At 33.6% G+C, this 12,860-nt stretch overlaps 1 protein-coding gene across 1 annotated transcript in view; it reads right to left on the bottom strand.

The window, feature by feature from the left end:
• Positions 1–12,860, bottom strand: part of sm (heterogeneous nuclear ribonucleoprotein L) — a 500,688-nt gene that overhangs the window by 347,558 nt on the left and 140,270 nt on the right. The gene's annotated exons all lie outside the window — the stretch shown is intronic.

A 12,860-nucleotide genomic window follows, 5' to 3' on the forward strand; every position in this document is an offset into this window, starting at 1 on the left:
CCTACCGGCAAAGTTTTGCATCAATGTTCATTCCGAGATATTTAGCGTTGTTGCTGTATGCAATGATATAGTATTATATGATGTTATTGGTACTTGTACGGCCTAATTGTAGGTGAACTGCACATGCACAGATTTACTATCGTCTTTTATATTAGTAAACAATATATTTCTTGTTTTTGACAAAATAAAACTTAAATTATTATAAAAAGTTGTGTTAAAAACAATCATAAATAGAAAAATAACTGCACCAACGGTTAGTTTTGTGAACAAATATTCAATAATTCACCAAGTACATAGAATGTTACTATGACTATTGATGACATTGTTTTCTTATTATTGGAAATAATAGCTAAGAACCAATTAGAAAACTGCGACCCGCAACTTCCTATACCAACAAATATGAATAACATATTAAAACTGTTTTTCTATTAAATGTACCACATTATACTACACAAGTTCAAATAATTTGATACTTTTGCGCCTGTGTTCTGTTCTGATGTTATCCAAGAGCTGTATTGATATGAGAATGGAGCCTGGAAAATGACCGGAGGAATATATCGGTATCTGAAGGTTTCGATGTATGTAATCAGCCCTGTAGTATCCTGGTCGGCACACAATACTTCTCAGAACTTATTGTATTTGTAGTAGCTTTCGTGGAACTTCCCTACAATTGAATTCCGTATGTCCATGTTTCAGTAATTGCTTATATAATAGGAATCAATATTCCTTCCGGCGTGATTTTACATCAAAATTCATTCCGAGACCTGACGTCTCTTTGAATGTTTGTTAAGAAATCCAAACTGATGTGAAGGTATTGGTTTTTTTTCCTTACTCCAAGATGACCAGCTAGAACCAAATGGGCTTTTGGTGATGTCGCTTTCGGTTCGGGATAGTGAAGTGTCTTGTGGGCGACAGAGAGCCTGGGTTACGACTGGGATTGTCGTAGTTCGTCATCTACCGGGGTTTGTCGATGGGTAGGGATTTTATCAAGATGTTGTCGTCTAGGGAGAACCTTACACTAAGCATGTTCGTGAAACTCTTCACGAACGGGATGGCCGATTCGGGGTGAGTGTTGACTTTCCTCATAAATCATGGGGCATTGAGTAACGCGCGGACTTTTTTGTATTGGAACATTTGAAGTAGTGCAAATTGTCTCTCAGAGACATACCTGTACCACACCTGTGTTCCGTAGAGACAGACTGGACGGACTAGCCTTTTGAACGGAGTCGCTTTCTAGGACATTGGTAGTTTACTTTTTCTGCAGTGGAGTGGAAATAGTAGGCTGTACACGCCATTGCCTTTGTAAATAGCGTGCTGGATTTGGGCAGACCATTGAAATCTGCGGCCGAACTGAAGACCGAGGTATGAGACTTTCTGGAGCCAGGGAATAGGAACTCCTTCTTGTGGAACAGAATAACCTGAGTTTTGTCGGGTTTATTTGCAGCCGCCGGACGTGAAGTCTGCCGCGAATAGCGTGGGGACTGTAAAAGGTTGTGAAAAAGGCTGTATCATCTGCAGAAAATGCTGTGTGGAAATGTTTGTGGAGTGAGAAATCAGTCATATAGAAGTTGAATAGGGCTGGAGCTAGTGGAGCACCTTCCGTGACTCCTGCGGAAATCTGTTTATGAGAGGAGACTACGTCGCCGATCCTCACTTGAAAGGACCTACCCTCCAAGTATGAATCTATCAGGGAGGTTGGGTCATTCGGTAGACCAAGCTGTTTTGCCTTGAATATTAGACCGTGATGCTATACTTGATCGAAACCTTTGGAAACATCTAAAAAAATTAAGTTTTATTAATTTTTTTTCTCTCTCCAATAGGTTTTATCCTTTTCAAAAGGAGTTTTTCAAATACCTTAGATATTACTGGTACCAGTGGGCAATTGTCCTGTAATTAAATCATAACCTGGTAATTTCTTTGGATTAATGCCAACCTATGTTCGGCAAATTATACTCAATATCAGTTCCGTTTGGTTTGAAGGCTTTTTTCTAGATGGTCAGCAAATGCTTCAGCTTTTTCTTGATTGAGTGCCCAATTTCCACGTAGGTCTTTTACAAACGGACTGTCTAGACACGATTTTAGTTTTGGGTACGTGGTGGCTTTTCAGCTCCGAAAGTTATTTATGGATTTGTATTGTTTTACGTTGCAGTATTTCCATTTTCCACCTTTGGAGCTAAATCGTTAACAAAATCTAAAGCTTTTGGTTTCACACGTAGATCATTGATATTTTTCTTGATAAACCCATCTAATATCTGGTTAGTTTCAAATGATACGAGTCAAAATTACATAGCATTCAAATCATTATGAAAAATATAGTGGAGAGGTATTGATAATTGTGTGTTATTTATGGTGGCGGGTGTCATTATCAATCTGTAGCGACCTTGGGGCATGTCGAATTTTACATCGTGGAATAACGGTCTACAAAATACCCAGAAATATAATCCCAGATGTTGAACCAGCGTTATACAGGTTGTCTAATGTTTCTTCCGCAAATTTGGATATTAAAAATGAACTTCGAATAAAAACAAATCTCGTTTTTGTGTAAAAAGTGACTGTAACGTTAGACGAGCTGTGGAATCTCTAAGACCTGTTACTAGAAGCTCATATTTTCGTTTAATTAGAGAATTACGTGAGCATAATCATAATGAATTACTGCTACCAACTTCATTACTAATTATTTACTTGTTTAATGACACCATTAAAAAATTCTTACGAGTATATTAAACGCGTTTTGATTTAATTTTAGATAACAGACAATGCAGTGTGTATTTTTTTGTTTCTGTAATGAAATGTGTCTCGAAACAGAACAACATCCAGCGTACAATTCATTAATGCCACATAGTTTAGCGTAAGGAATAATTTAATGCCACGCATACCGAATATCCAGTGGCGAGAAAATTAACTTTGACATGGCCTAATTATTATTCAGCACTAGGAAAAAATCTGGCATCAAAAACACCACCGACGGACAAGATGTACATGTGAAATCGCATCGGTTTACAATGCCTCGTTTTTTTTTCTGTTAATTATAGGTTATATTTATTATCAACTTATTGTTGACGTGCTCTTAATAGCCAGTCACTTATTATGTCGTTCAAATGAAGAATGAACTGATTGTGGTTAATATTTAGGCGAAATGACCATCCCGAAATAAATTTTATTTCTTCAAAAATAATGGTTTTGGTGGAAGAAAAATGTTTAGTGTCAAAAGGTTATCACATCACGTTAGACAAAAAAAAACAGACAAAAAGCAACATGTTCAAAATCAAACAGTACTGGTTAGTCGAAAAATTATTCTCACTTGACTTAGGATGATTATTTGAGCTTATGTACTGCAAGTATGGGGCTGTACCAAGACATTAAACCAACTAGTCACGTTACCAAAACACAGTTCTTAATTAATTAGTAATGCTTATCGCTAGGTAAGCAAGAAAGAACTACACAATGACCTTAAAATCAAATGTAATCACCTAAGATATCGAATACAAACATTAACTAAGATTGTTAAATCACGGCAACGTGGAAGCAATACAGCTACTGAGCAATAGACAGAAAATCAGAAAATTGAAGAGAACCAAAATTTATTGGTTTTCAGTATATACTTTAAGTGAAAAATATGCATAAAAGGTAAAAATTATATTAAATAATATAATTATATTTAAGTAATGAAAATATTTAGATAAAGTTACATAATTTGACTAGATTTAAATTAAAGTTACAAAGCTACAAAGTTAAAATTAAAGTTACATAATTTGACTAGACTTTATAGGCGTAAGTTTTGGGAAGTCAATAGTTCATTTAATGATTATAAATACATTACTTTAATATAATTTCTATATTGTAAAAAATAAAGTGCCTAATTATGTTCGTTATTGTTTTAATTAATATACAAATATGTATTACTTCATTTAATGTTTTATGTTTATGATTATAACATAAAAGTAAATAAAAATCATATATGAATGATCTGAAGTAAATTTAGTGTTGAAGAAAAAGAATTAGTGAGAGTTAGTTCTTGAAACAGTTTACATTAGTGTTGGGAACTATCGACTGAAAACAGTCGACAGTCGCAAAACAGTCGATAGTCAAAAAACGATAGTCAGAAATGAAAATAGTAATTACTATTTTCAATCAAATGCACGGGGTCACTGTTTTTTTATTCATGTTGTCAGACGAAGATGTACGAATCCTTTCCTGTATAAATTGTGACAGGGGAAAGGACGTAGATAACTGATTGGACCAGTTCATTTTATATGTGGTTATATTTTCCAACGATAGTATAGCGAGACGGAGATGTTCATATTCCTTCACGTACTAACTTTAAAAAAGAAAAGAAAAAACATGGTTACTGAATACTATAAACATGCAATTAGTAATTTCATCTTAAAGGAAGTAGAATTACTTTTATATTTGAATGTTCTGTGGATCTATAAAAAGGAATGGAATTTTTCTATGGAATGGAATAATACCCCACAAATGTTTTATGGTATTTTAATATGTTAATTACTATTTTTCAACTAATATACTACAATAAATATAGACAATACAATAGAACTTATAGTTTACATGTATTTTAATACACAGGCAATTTATGATCTTTTATTCAAAATATTGTCAAAACAAGATTAAGTCAAACTAACATATCATTCTTAAGTTATTCTCTTTGGTCTATTATGAGAGAAACTTGATTAACTTTATAGATTATGGATGACTTTCGACCACAGTACACACTAGTACTAACTAATCTTGTTGATTTAAAAAATGGTACTAGTTTAAAACCATTTCTTAACCATAATATACAAGTTTATTTACATAATTAATATCACTGGAACACACATTATCGAACGAATGTTGTTTCCATTTGCATAAAGCAAGAATTGTCGCAATGTCATATAGGCAAACACCAACACAATCATCCAGGGCTCGTGAATTAACAATTTACTCGCGTGCCGCCTCTCGTACAAATAATTAAAGGGTTAATTGGCATTATTTCATAATCAAGTCTTGATTGGTTACTCGAACATGGATGCGGGAATTATAACGGTATAGTAAATTTCTCGCCAAAATGCAAATGACGCATTAGACATTTTCGGATAAGTAGTCAACCGTCGACAATTGACCCGCCATGTTTACTTTGCTGGAAATCGTGCTTGGAAATGAATTTTCCCGCCGTAATAAATTAACGGCCAATTGGAAATTTATGAGACCTAATTTATGAGAATTATTCTTTGTTTTCTACTCTAGTTTCTTGCAATGATATCTTGTTCATAAATATTAACTAGATATCATGGCAAAAGATATATCTCTGTCTAGGGCTATACAAAAAAAAAACAGTACAGTTGCTTGACTTTCAGTCTAATCTGATCTGCATTTTGTCTAACGTGATGTTGCAAATTTAACTTACCATCGAGATATATTACGAGGGATTTAGCCGATTATAGGTATTATAGAATACCCGAGGTATTAAGAAATCAGGCAACCGTCAAGTGACATAATTATAATAATAATTAGCTATTTGTCATTTCACCACAACAATTAACATGGACAGATTTGGAGCTACTAAGCTGTATTTTCCAGTCTCTAGTGGTTTTGTAGATCTTGTTGACCGCTATATGTACTTTCTCTACAGCTTTAAAAAGAGATCTTTTGCCTTGATAACTGTGTCGTCGCCAAATGTTCCAAGTACTGTTTCCTTTGTTGATGGGACATCAGCAGTATAGAGCAGATACACGAGCTAATCCAAGACACTGTCCTGAGGAACTCCAGCCGAAATAGGTTTAAAGGTTGAGAATACCTCTTTATGTGAGACTTTAAATTTTCTTTCGAAATGATATGATTCCAGCGGTCGAAAGTAATGCCGCGATAGCAATTTGTTCATTTTGTAGATTAGTCCCAAATGTCATACCCGGTTAAAATCTTGTAACAGGTCAATTGGAAAGTGTCCGGCCTGACACATAGATAGCACTACTAGAATTAAATCCATATGTTTTTTTGCTAGCCCTAACCCTCAAAAGATGCATGTATAAAATTGACAGTCCTCGAATTATTAGTTTGTGAATTATAGCATTTTGAGTGAAGCAACTTTTGTTATTGTGAAAAAAATGAATAAAAAGGAATTTCGCGTGTTGATAAAATATTGCTTTTTGAAAGGAAAACATACAGTTGAAGCAAAAACTTGACTTGATGCCGAGTTCCCGGACACTGCCCAAGGAAATTCAGGATTGGTATGCTAAGTTTAGACGTGGTGAAATGAGCACCGAAGACGATGAACGCAGTGGACACTCAAAAGAGTTTATTACCGACGAAAATATTAAAAAAATCCACAACATAAATTTGAATGACCGTAAATTGAAATTGAATGAAATAGCAGACACTCAAAATGTATCAACTGGACGTATACATCATATCATTTATAAATATTTGGGTATGAGAAAGCTCTGCGCAAAGTGGGTGCCGCGCGAGCTCACTTTTGACCAAAAACAACGACGAGTTGATGATTCGGAGCAGTGTTTGAAGATGATCACGCGTAATAAACCCGAGATATGTGACAAGTCATCCGAGTGGAGTGCACACGATGAACCCGCTCCAAAGTGTGGGAAAATGTAACAGTCGGCTGACAAGGTTATGGCGTCTGTATTTTGGGATGCGCATGGAATAATTTTCATTGACTACCTTGAAAAAGGAAGGACCATCAAGAGCGATTATTACATAGCGTTATTGGACCCTTTGAAGGACGAAATCGCTGAAAAACGACCGCATTTGAAGAAAAAGAAAGTGCTGCTTCACCAAGACAATGTACCGTTTCAAATGTCAGTGGAAACCATGGCAAAAATCCATGAATTGGGCTTCGAAATGCTTCACTTTTAAAAGATCTCAGATCTCAAAAGAACGCTCGCTGGAAAGAAATTTTCGTCGAATGAAGTATCACCTTGAAGGGAATTATGTTGAATAAAAAAGAACTAACTTTGCCAAAAAATGTGTTTTACTATGGTAGGCCGAGGATTTGACAATTGACATGTTAAAACGTCAAGGAATATTGCAGGGCAGTATTTCCTTTCTTCGAATGCCTTTTCAACAACCGATGTTACTCTATGAACTTGGCCGATTATCGACTGGTGATTTCGAAATCCAAGCTGGTTATCTGGTATTTCTATAAATGGTGTAATATGTTTTAAGAGCAGTTTCTCAAATAATTTTAATATCGCATATAGCAGCGAAATAGACCTGTAAGATCCAACTTGTTCTGCCAGTTTGTCAGGTTTTTTCAGCAAAATTATTCGATCAACTTTAAGATATTCCGGAGCACGCTTTAGTCCCAAACAAGCATTGAATATATATATCAACATGATTATTGGTTTTCGTCGCAGATCTATCAATAAACTAGGTGAAATATCATCAATTCCAGGAGCCATTTTAGTATTGACTTTGTTGTCAATTTCTGTGGCAACTTCCATTGGAGAAATCAGATTAGGGTGATCATCAGAGATTGGTTTTTCAGAACAAAGTTCTGACAGGTATTGTGGGCACACCCAAATACTATAGGACTGATTACCTACATCGAGACCTTCAGATACCTACAGTCAGCCAAGAAATCAAGACAATTGCAAGGCGGCATGAGGAAAGACTCAATTCTCATGATAATATTGAAATATTGCAGCTTTTGGATACCACCAGAACAGGACACACACCTAAAATAATCAAACCATCTCATCTTGTTTTGTAGTGAGGTGCATATAATAAAAATATATACAGTAGTGACATGTACAAACACTACAATTATCACTACATAATAAATGACTATTATATAAGCAATTACTGAAAACTATATGGATATACGGAGTCCAATTATGGTGATGTTTTGCAAAAAGTAACATAATTAATATACAGATTTTCAGAACAAAGTCCTGAGAGGTATTATGGGTGCACCCAAATACTATAGGACTGATTACTGATATCGAGACCTTCAGATACCCACAGTCAATCAAGAAATCAAGGGGGCATGAGGAAAGACTCCATTCTCACATGAATATTGAAGTGTTGCAACTATTGGATACCACCAGAACAGGACACAGACTCAAAAGAAACCATCTCATCTTGTGTAGTGTTGTGTAGTGAGGTGCATATATTAAAAAATTCAGCAGTGACATGTATAAACACTATTTCACCAGAGACTGAGCTAGAGCCGATGGGCCCTCCTAGTCATATACCTAGATTTAAGTTATCATAAAGACAAATTGTAGGTTAGATGGAAACGACTAGTAACAATATAAAAATTAAATAATAAAAAAAATCAGAGATTGTGGTGGTTTGCGAATAATTCAGCCTTTGCGTCGATTCCATTCATTTCGATTATTTTTAACAGGGTACTCTATAATAGTTAATTACTAAATAAATTTACTTAATAGTACGTTACAATTTCCTTTCATTAAACATGTTATTCAGCATGTTATACAATAACAAAAACAGAGTTTACTAACCAGATCCTATGTTTGTTTAACTACTATTAATATATATGATTTGTTTTTTCTAGAAAAGTAAAAATTGCGTATTTAACATTCCGAAAGATTTAGACATCTCTTCGTTAATTGAGGCAATATTTACGCGTAATCAAAACGGAAAACATTCCTGGCGATAATCACATTTTCTTTAAGCGTTTTCGTCGATATACCGAACGGTAGGGAAGGGAAAGGAAGATCCGCCGAAAACATGCGTGTAAACACGTGTTTAAATTCACAAATTTAAATCATCGGGATATTTCTGGCAGCGGCCCAAAACCGAACGATGTGCCATGCTATTGACGTCGTTTCTTCGTAATAGAATTTCGTTAATAGATGGATAGGCGAGTCGATGTAATCGAATGAAATATTAATAAAGAAATGTGTCATCGACATGTTGAAGTTGTCGGGTATAAATATAAAATAAAATATTAAAACTAAAAAAAAATCATTACAATTGCAAATTATTTTTTCGGAATGTTTTTGTAAATTGAAAGTTTCGTTCTCATCCTATTATATTTTCTTATGTCACAAATAATAAAATATAGTTCATATAATTGTTTATCCCATATATAAGAAGCGAAAATCACTATTTAATTGTAATTAAGTAAATATATTTGCACTGACCTTATTGACCTTTGTAATCTTTTATAATTTGAGATTGATGTAATTTTTAATTTATATATATATATATATATATATATATATATATATATATATATATTTCTTTAAATGTTATAATACATATGTTATAATATAACTACTATAATATATTTTTGCTACATCTTACATTAAATATGCTTGTAATGTAAAACTGGTTTTAACTATGTATTAGGACTATTAATAAGTTTTATAGGATATTTTTTGATTATTGAACTTAATAACTCCAAATCTGGCCACGTTAATTTTTCATTGAGGCGAAATAATAAAAAATTAATTATATCACTCAATGGATGCCCGATTCCTCAAGCAGAATCTGCTAAATATCTCGGAATCCATCTTGACGGTAGATTAAATTGGAAGCATCACGTTAGACAAAAAGCAAAACATATTAGAACCAAAATAAAACAACTATACTGGTTAGTCGGAAGATACTCTCAACTTGATCTAAAATCAAAGAGGTTGATCTATAATACAATTATAAAGCCAATTTGGACCTATGGGGTGCAAATATGGGGTTGCACTAAAAACTCAAATCAACTTGTTATCCAACGCTGTCAAAACAAGGCTCTTCGATTGATTACTAATGCCTATCGCTACGTAGCCAACGAAGAACTGCACAATGACCTGGAAATCAAATGGATTTGCGAAGTTATCCAAGATTTCGACTTGAAACACGAAAGAAGATTACCAAATCGTGGAAGCAATACAACTACTAGACAACGCGCAGGATATCAGAAGATTGAAGCGAACCAAACCATCCGAACTTATATAAAGCGTATACCATTAGTGTAAACTATAGCTATAAGTTATTATAATTTTATAATTGAGGAATACATATTGATGTATTTTCTCGCACTAGTCTTGCTTGTTAATCGCCGAAAACCGCATTTGAAGAAAAAAAAGTGCTGCTGCACCAAGAAAATACACCGTGTCACAAGCCAGTGAAAACGATGGCAAAAATCCATGAATTGTGTTTCGAATTACTTCCTCCACGGCATTCTCGATATCTGGCCCCCAGCGACTATTTCCTGTTCTCAGATCTCAAAATAATGCTCGTATCACCCTTGAAGGAATTATGTTGAATTAAAAAAATTAATTTTGGCAAAAAATGTGTTTTACTATGGTAGGACGAGAACTTTTCAATTGACCTGTTATGTGTTACTTCCAACAATTCTGCATATTCTTCTAGCGTTTGAAAGGCATCATCGTGGAGTAATGTTTTCAAACCCTCTTCTCATTTTTTGACTGTTCAGAACGCTCTTTTATATTCGGTATCAACATCCGTTAAACAAACGTTTAAACCAGTATTCACATGTTGAAATCAATAGAGCATGTTTGCAATAAGCTTCATACAGCATTCGATGACTTTCAGTTGCCTTTTTCTTCAAATAAAAATGAGAAAGTAAAACTTGTGACAAATGCGATTTACTCAGTACAAATTCAGACATTTTCAAAGTAGTGAAAAACATGTTTGTTCACACTTCGTCGAAATCATCAAAACAAACCCGATTCCATTTTAATAACATATATTCTAAAACATTAAAAATTAATTTATAGGTCCAATAGCATTTTTTTAATACTTATACAAACCGAAATCTGATAAAATCAATCACCGAACCTAATATTAAAACTAGCCAACCTAATAAGATAGATGTTAGACGACCAACACAGACGTTTTCCATTTTAGTATCCAAAAAGTCTCAACTAATTTTAATCCAAGTTGAACTTTAAAGTGTGGATAATTAGGAGCCGCTATAATTAGAACATGCCTATTTTAAATAGCCGTTAGAACATGCCTATGCCGTTATACGAGTATCTATTCTGACGCATGGTTATATTAACGTAAAAAAGATCCACGATTTTATGTTACATATACCGACTACCGGAAACTATATTTATAGGAAAATAATGCTGTTATGAAATGTGTGTTACGTTATTTATTGCGCGCTAAAATATGTGCGTTACGGTGGTGCAGTTACGGAAATTTATAATATATCGGTATGGTAGCAAAATCAATACCAATTTTTCAGAGCCTGTGTTATTTTTCGGTGAAGTTGTATATAATCTATTCAAAGTTCTTTTGTACATACGTCATCAAGATCTTTAATGTATTTTCCGCCGCAATTTCTAAATTCGTTTTAGTATCAGACAATAATTTGCTTCTTATTTTATTCCAGTTAAAAAGACACACATGGCTATTTAATTATGTCGAACACGTAAATGAATGAGCCTGTCAAAGTAGTCCGGTTGTCAGACATATGTAAAATTCTTGAAAGCAATAGTGGTAAAAGGTTATAACTCTAACCTATAAATTATTGTGGCGGTATATAATTGTACTATAATGATAAAATAAATTATATTTGATAACAATTTTGTTCAATTATTTTATTTAGATTATAATTTTGTTGTATGTCAAAAACTGAAATAAAACTCTAAGTTGATACGGCAACATTGCAACGTTTTGACGCCACAAGTTTAGATAACGTAAGTACAAAATAACTTTGAGTAGACCATATATAGTGATGATATTACAATTATACGATACAATTAATCGCTCACTTACGAGCTCCCAAAATAACATGGTGTTCTGTACTAAAGGATAATTTGTCCAGTGTGAATGTTGCACTATACCAATGATGACGATGTATTCAATTACTGATGACAATTTGTAAACTCCCACAAAAAGTTTTTTGATCGTGATCATGCCCATCATTCAGAATATATCTTTACATACACACCATTTTACAGACCGAGATCTACATTAAAATAGCTCGTACTAATTAAACTAGTTTGAAACAAAACATATTTTTAAACGTAAAGTAAGTTAAGTGAAAAAAGCAATGAATTTGTTGAATTTTCGACCTTTTTACAACTTTCAAGTTCTTTGATAAATAAAATCAGCTCAGTTGCCGGAATTTGCCTTGAAATTTGAACAAAAATATGTTCAAATTCTTATAAAATGTCGGTTGTTATTTATGTTTTCAATATAATTGAAAAAACAAAGTAAAAACAAATGATTTTATGTCGTGTCGTTTATACATGAGAGAGAAATAGAGATGGAAATGTAGGGATAAGGAGGGCTAGACCAGTGAGAAAGAGCAGAAAGATATAGAAAGGTAGAGATTCAGAAAAAATGGAGAACGATAAATATGGAGACGAAAGGAAAATGATATGAAGGGAGGTAGAGAAGAGAGAGAAGGATAAGAAAAGAGAAGGTTATAGCGAGGGATACTGGAGAAGGAAACAGAGGTGAAGAGAAAGCGAGATTACATGCTAAACATACATGTATGTATTTTCAATGCCACACAATAATTTCCTTTTTCATTGAGACAACGATATTTTATATACCAGATCTAAGGTAATAATCAAAACTAATTAAAATAATTCGCTCCTTATAATCGATTATATAACTCATATTCGAATAAAACTACTCTATCAGATGATATCTGTTAAGATAAGGAAAAAACTATATTAAAATAAGACAAAATCCAAAACTATTTAAATTATCTACAAGACAATCAGATATCTGTCTGAATTATACCAACAATCGTGATTTAGAGTCAATCAACAGCGATTCCAATATTTACCACAAACCATCATGTTAGAAAATAATCAAAATCACAATATATTCTTTTGAAATCCTGTATATATAGGGTGGGACAAAAGTCCCACTACCATTGACGCAATTTCCGCTGAGTAGCA

This window comes from Rhynchophorus ferrugineus, unplaced genomic scaffold, assembly GCF_030347505.1.
Source record: "Rhynchophorus ferrugineus isolate W39M unplaced genomic scaffold, kcgeb_rfMv2 rfM6, whole genome shotgun sequence".
Classification (NCBI taxonomy): Eukaryota; Metazoa; Arthropoda; class Insecta; order Coleoptera; family Curculionidae; genus Rhynchophorus; species Rhynchophorus ferrugineus.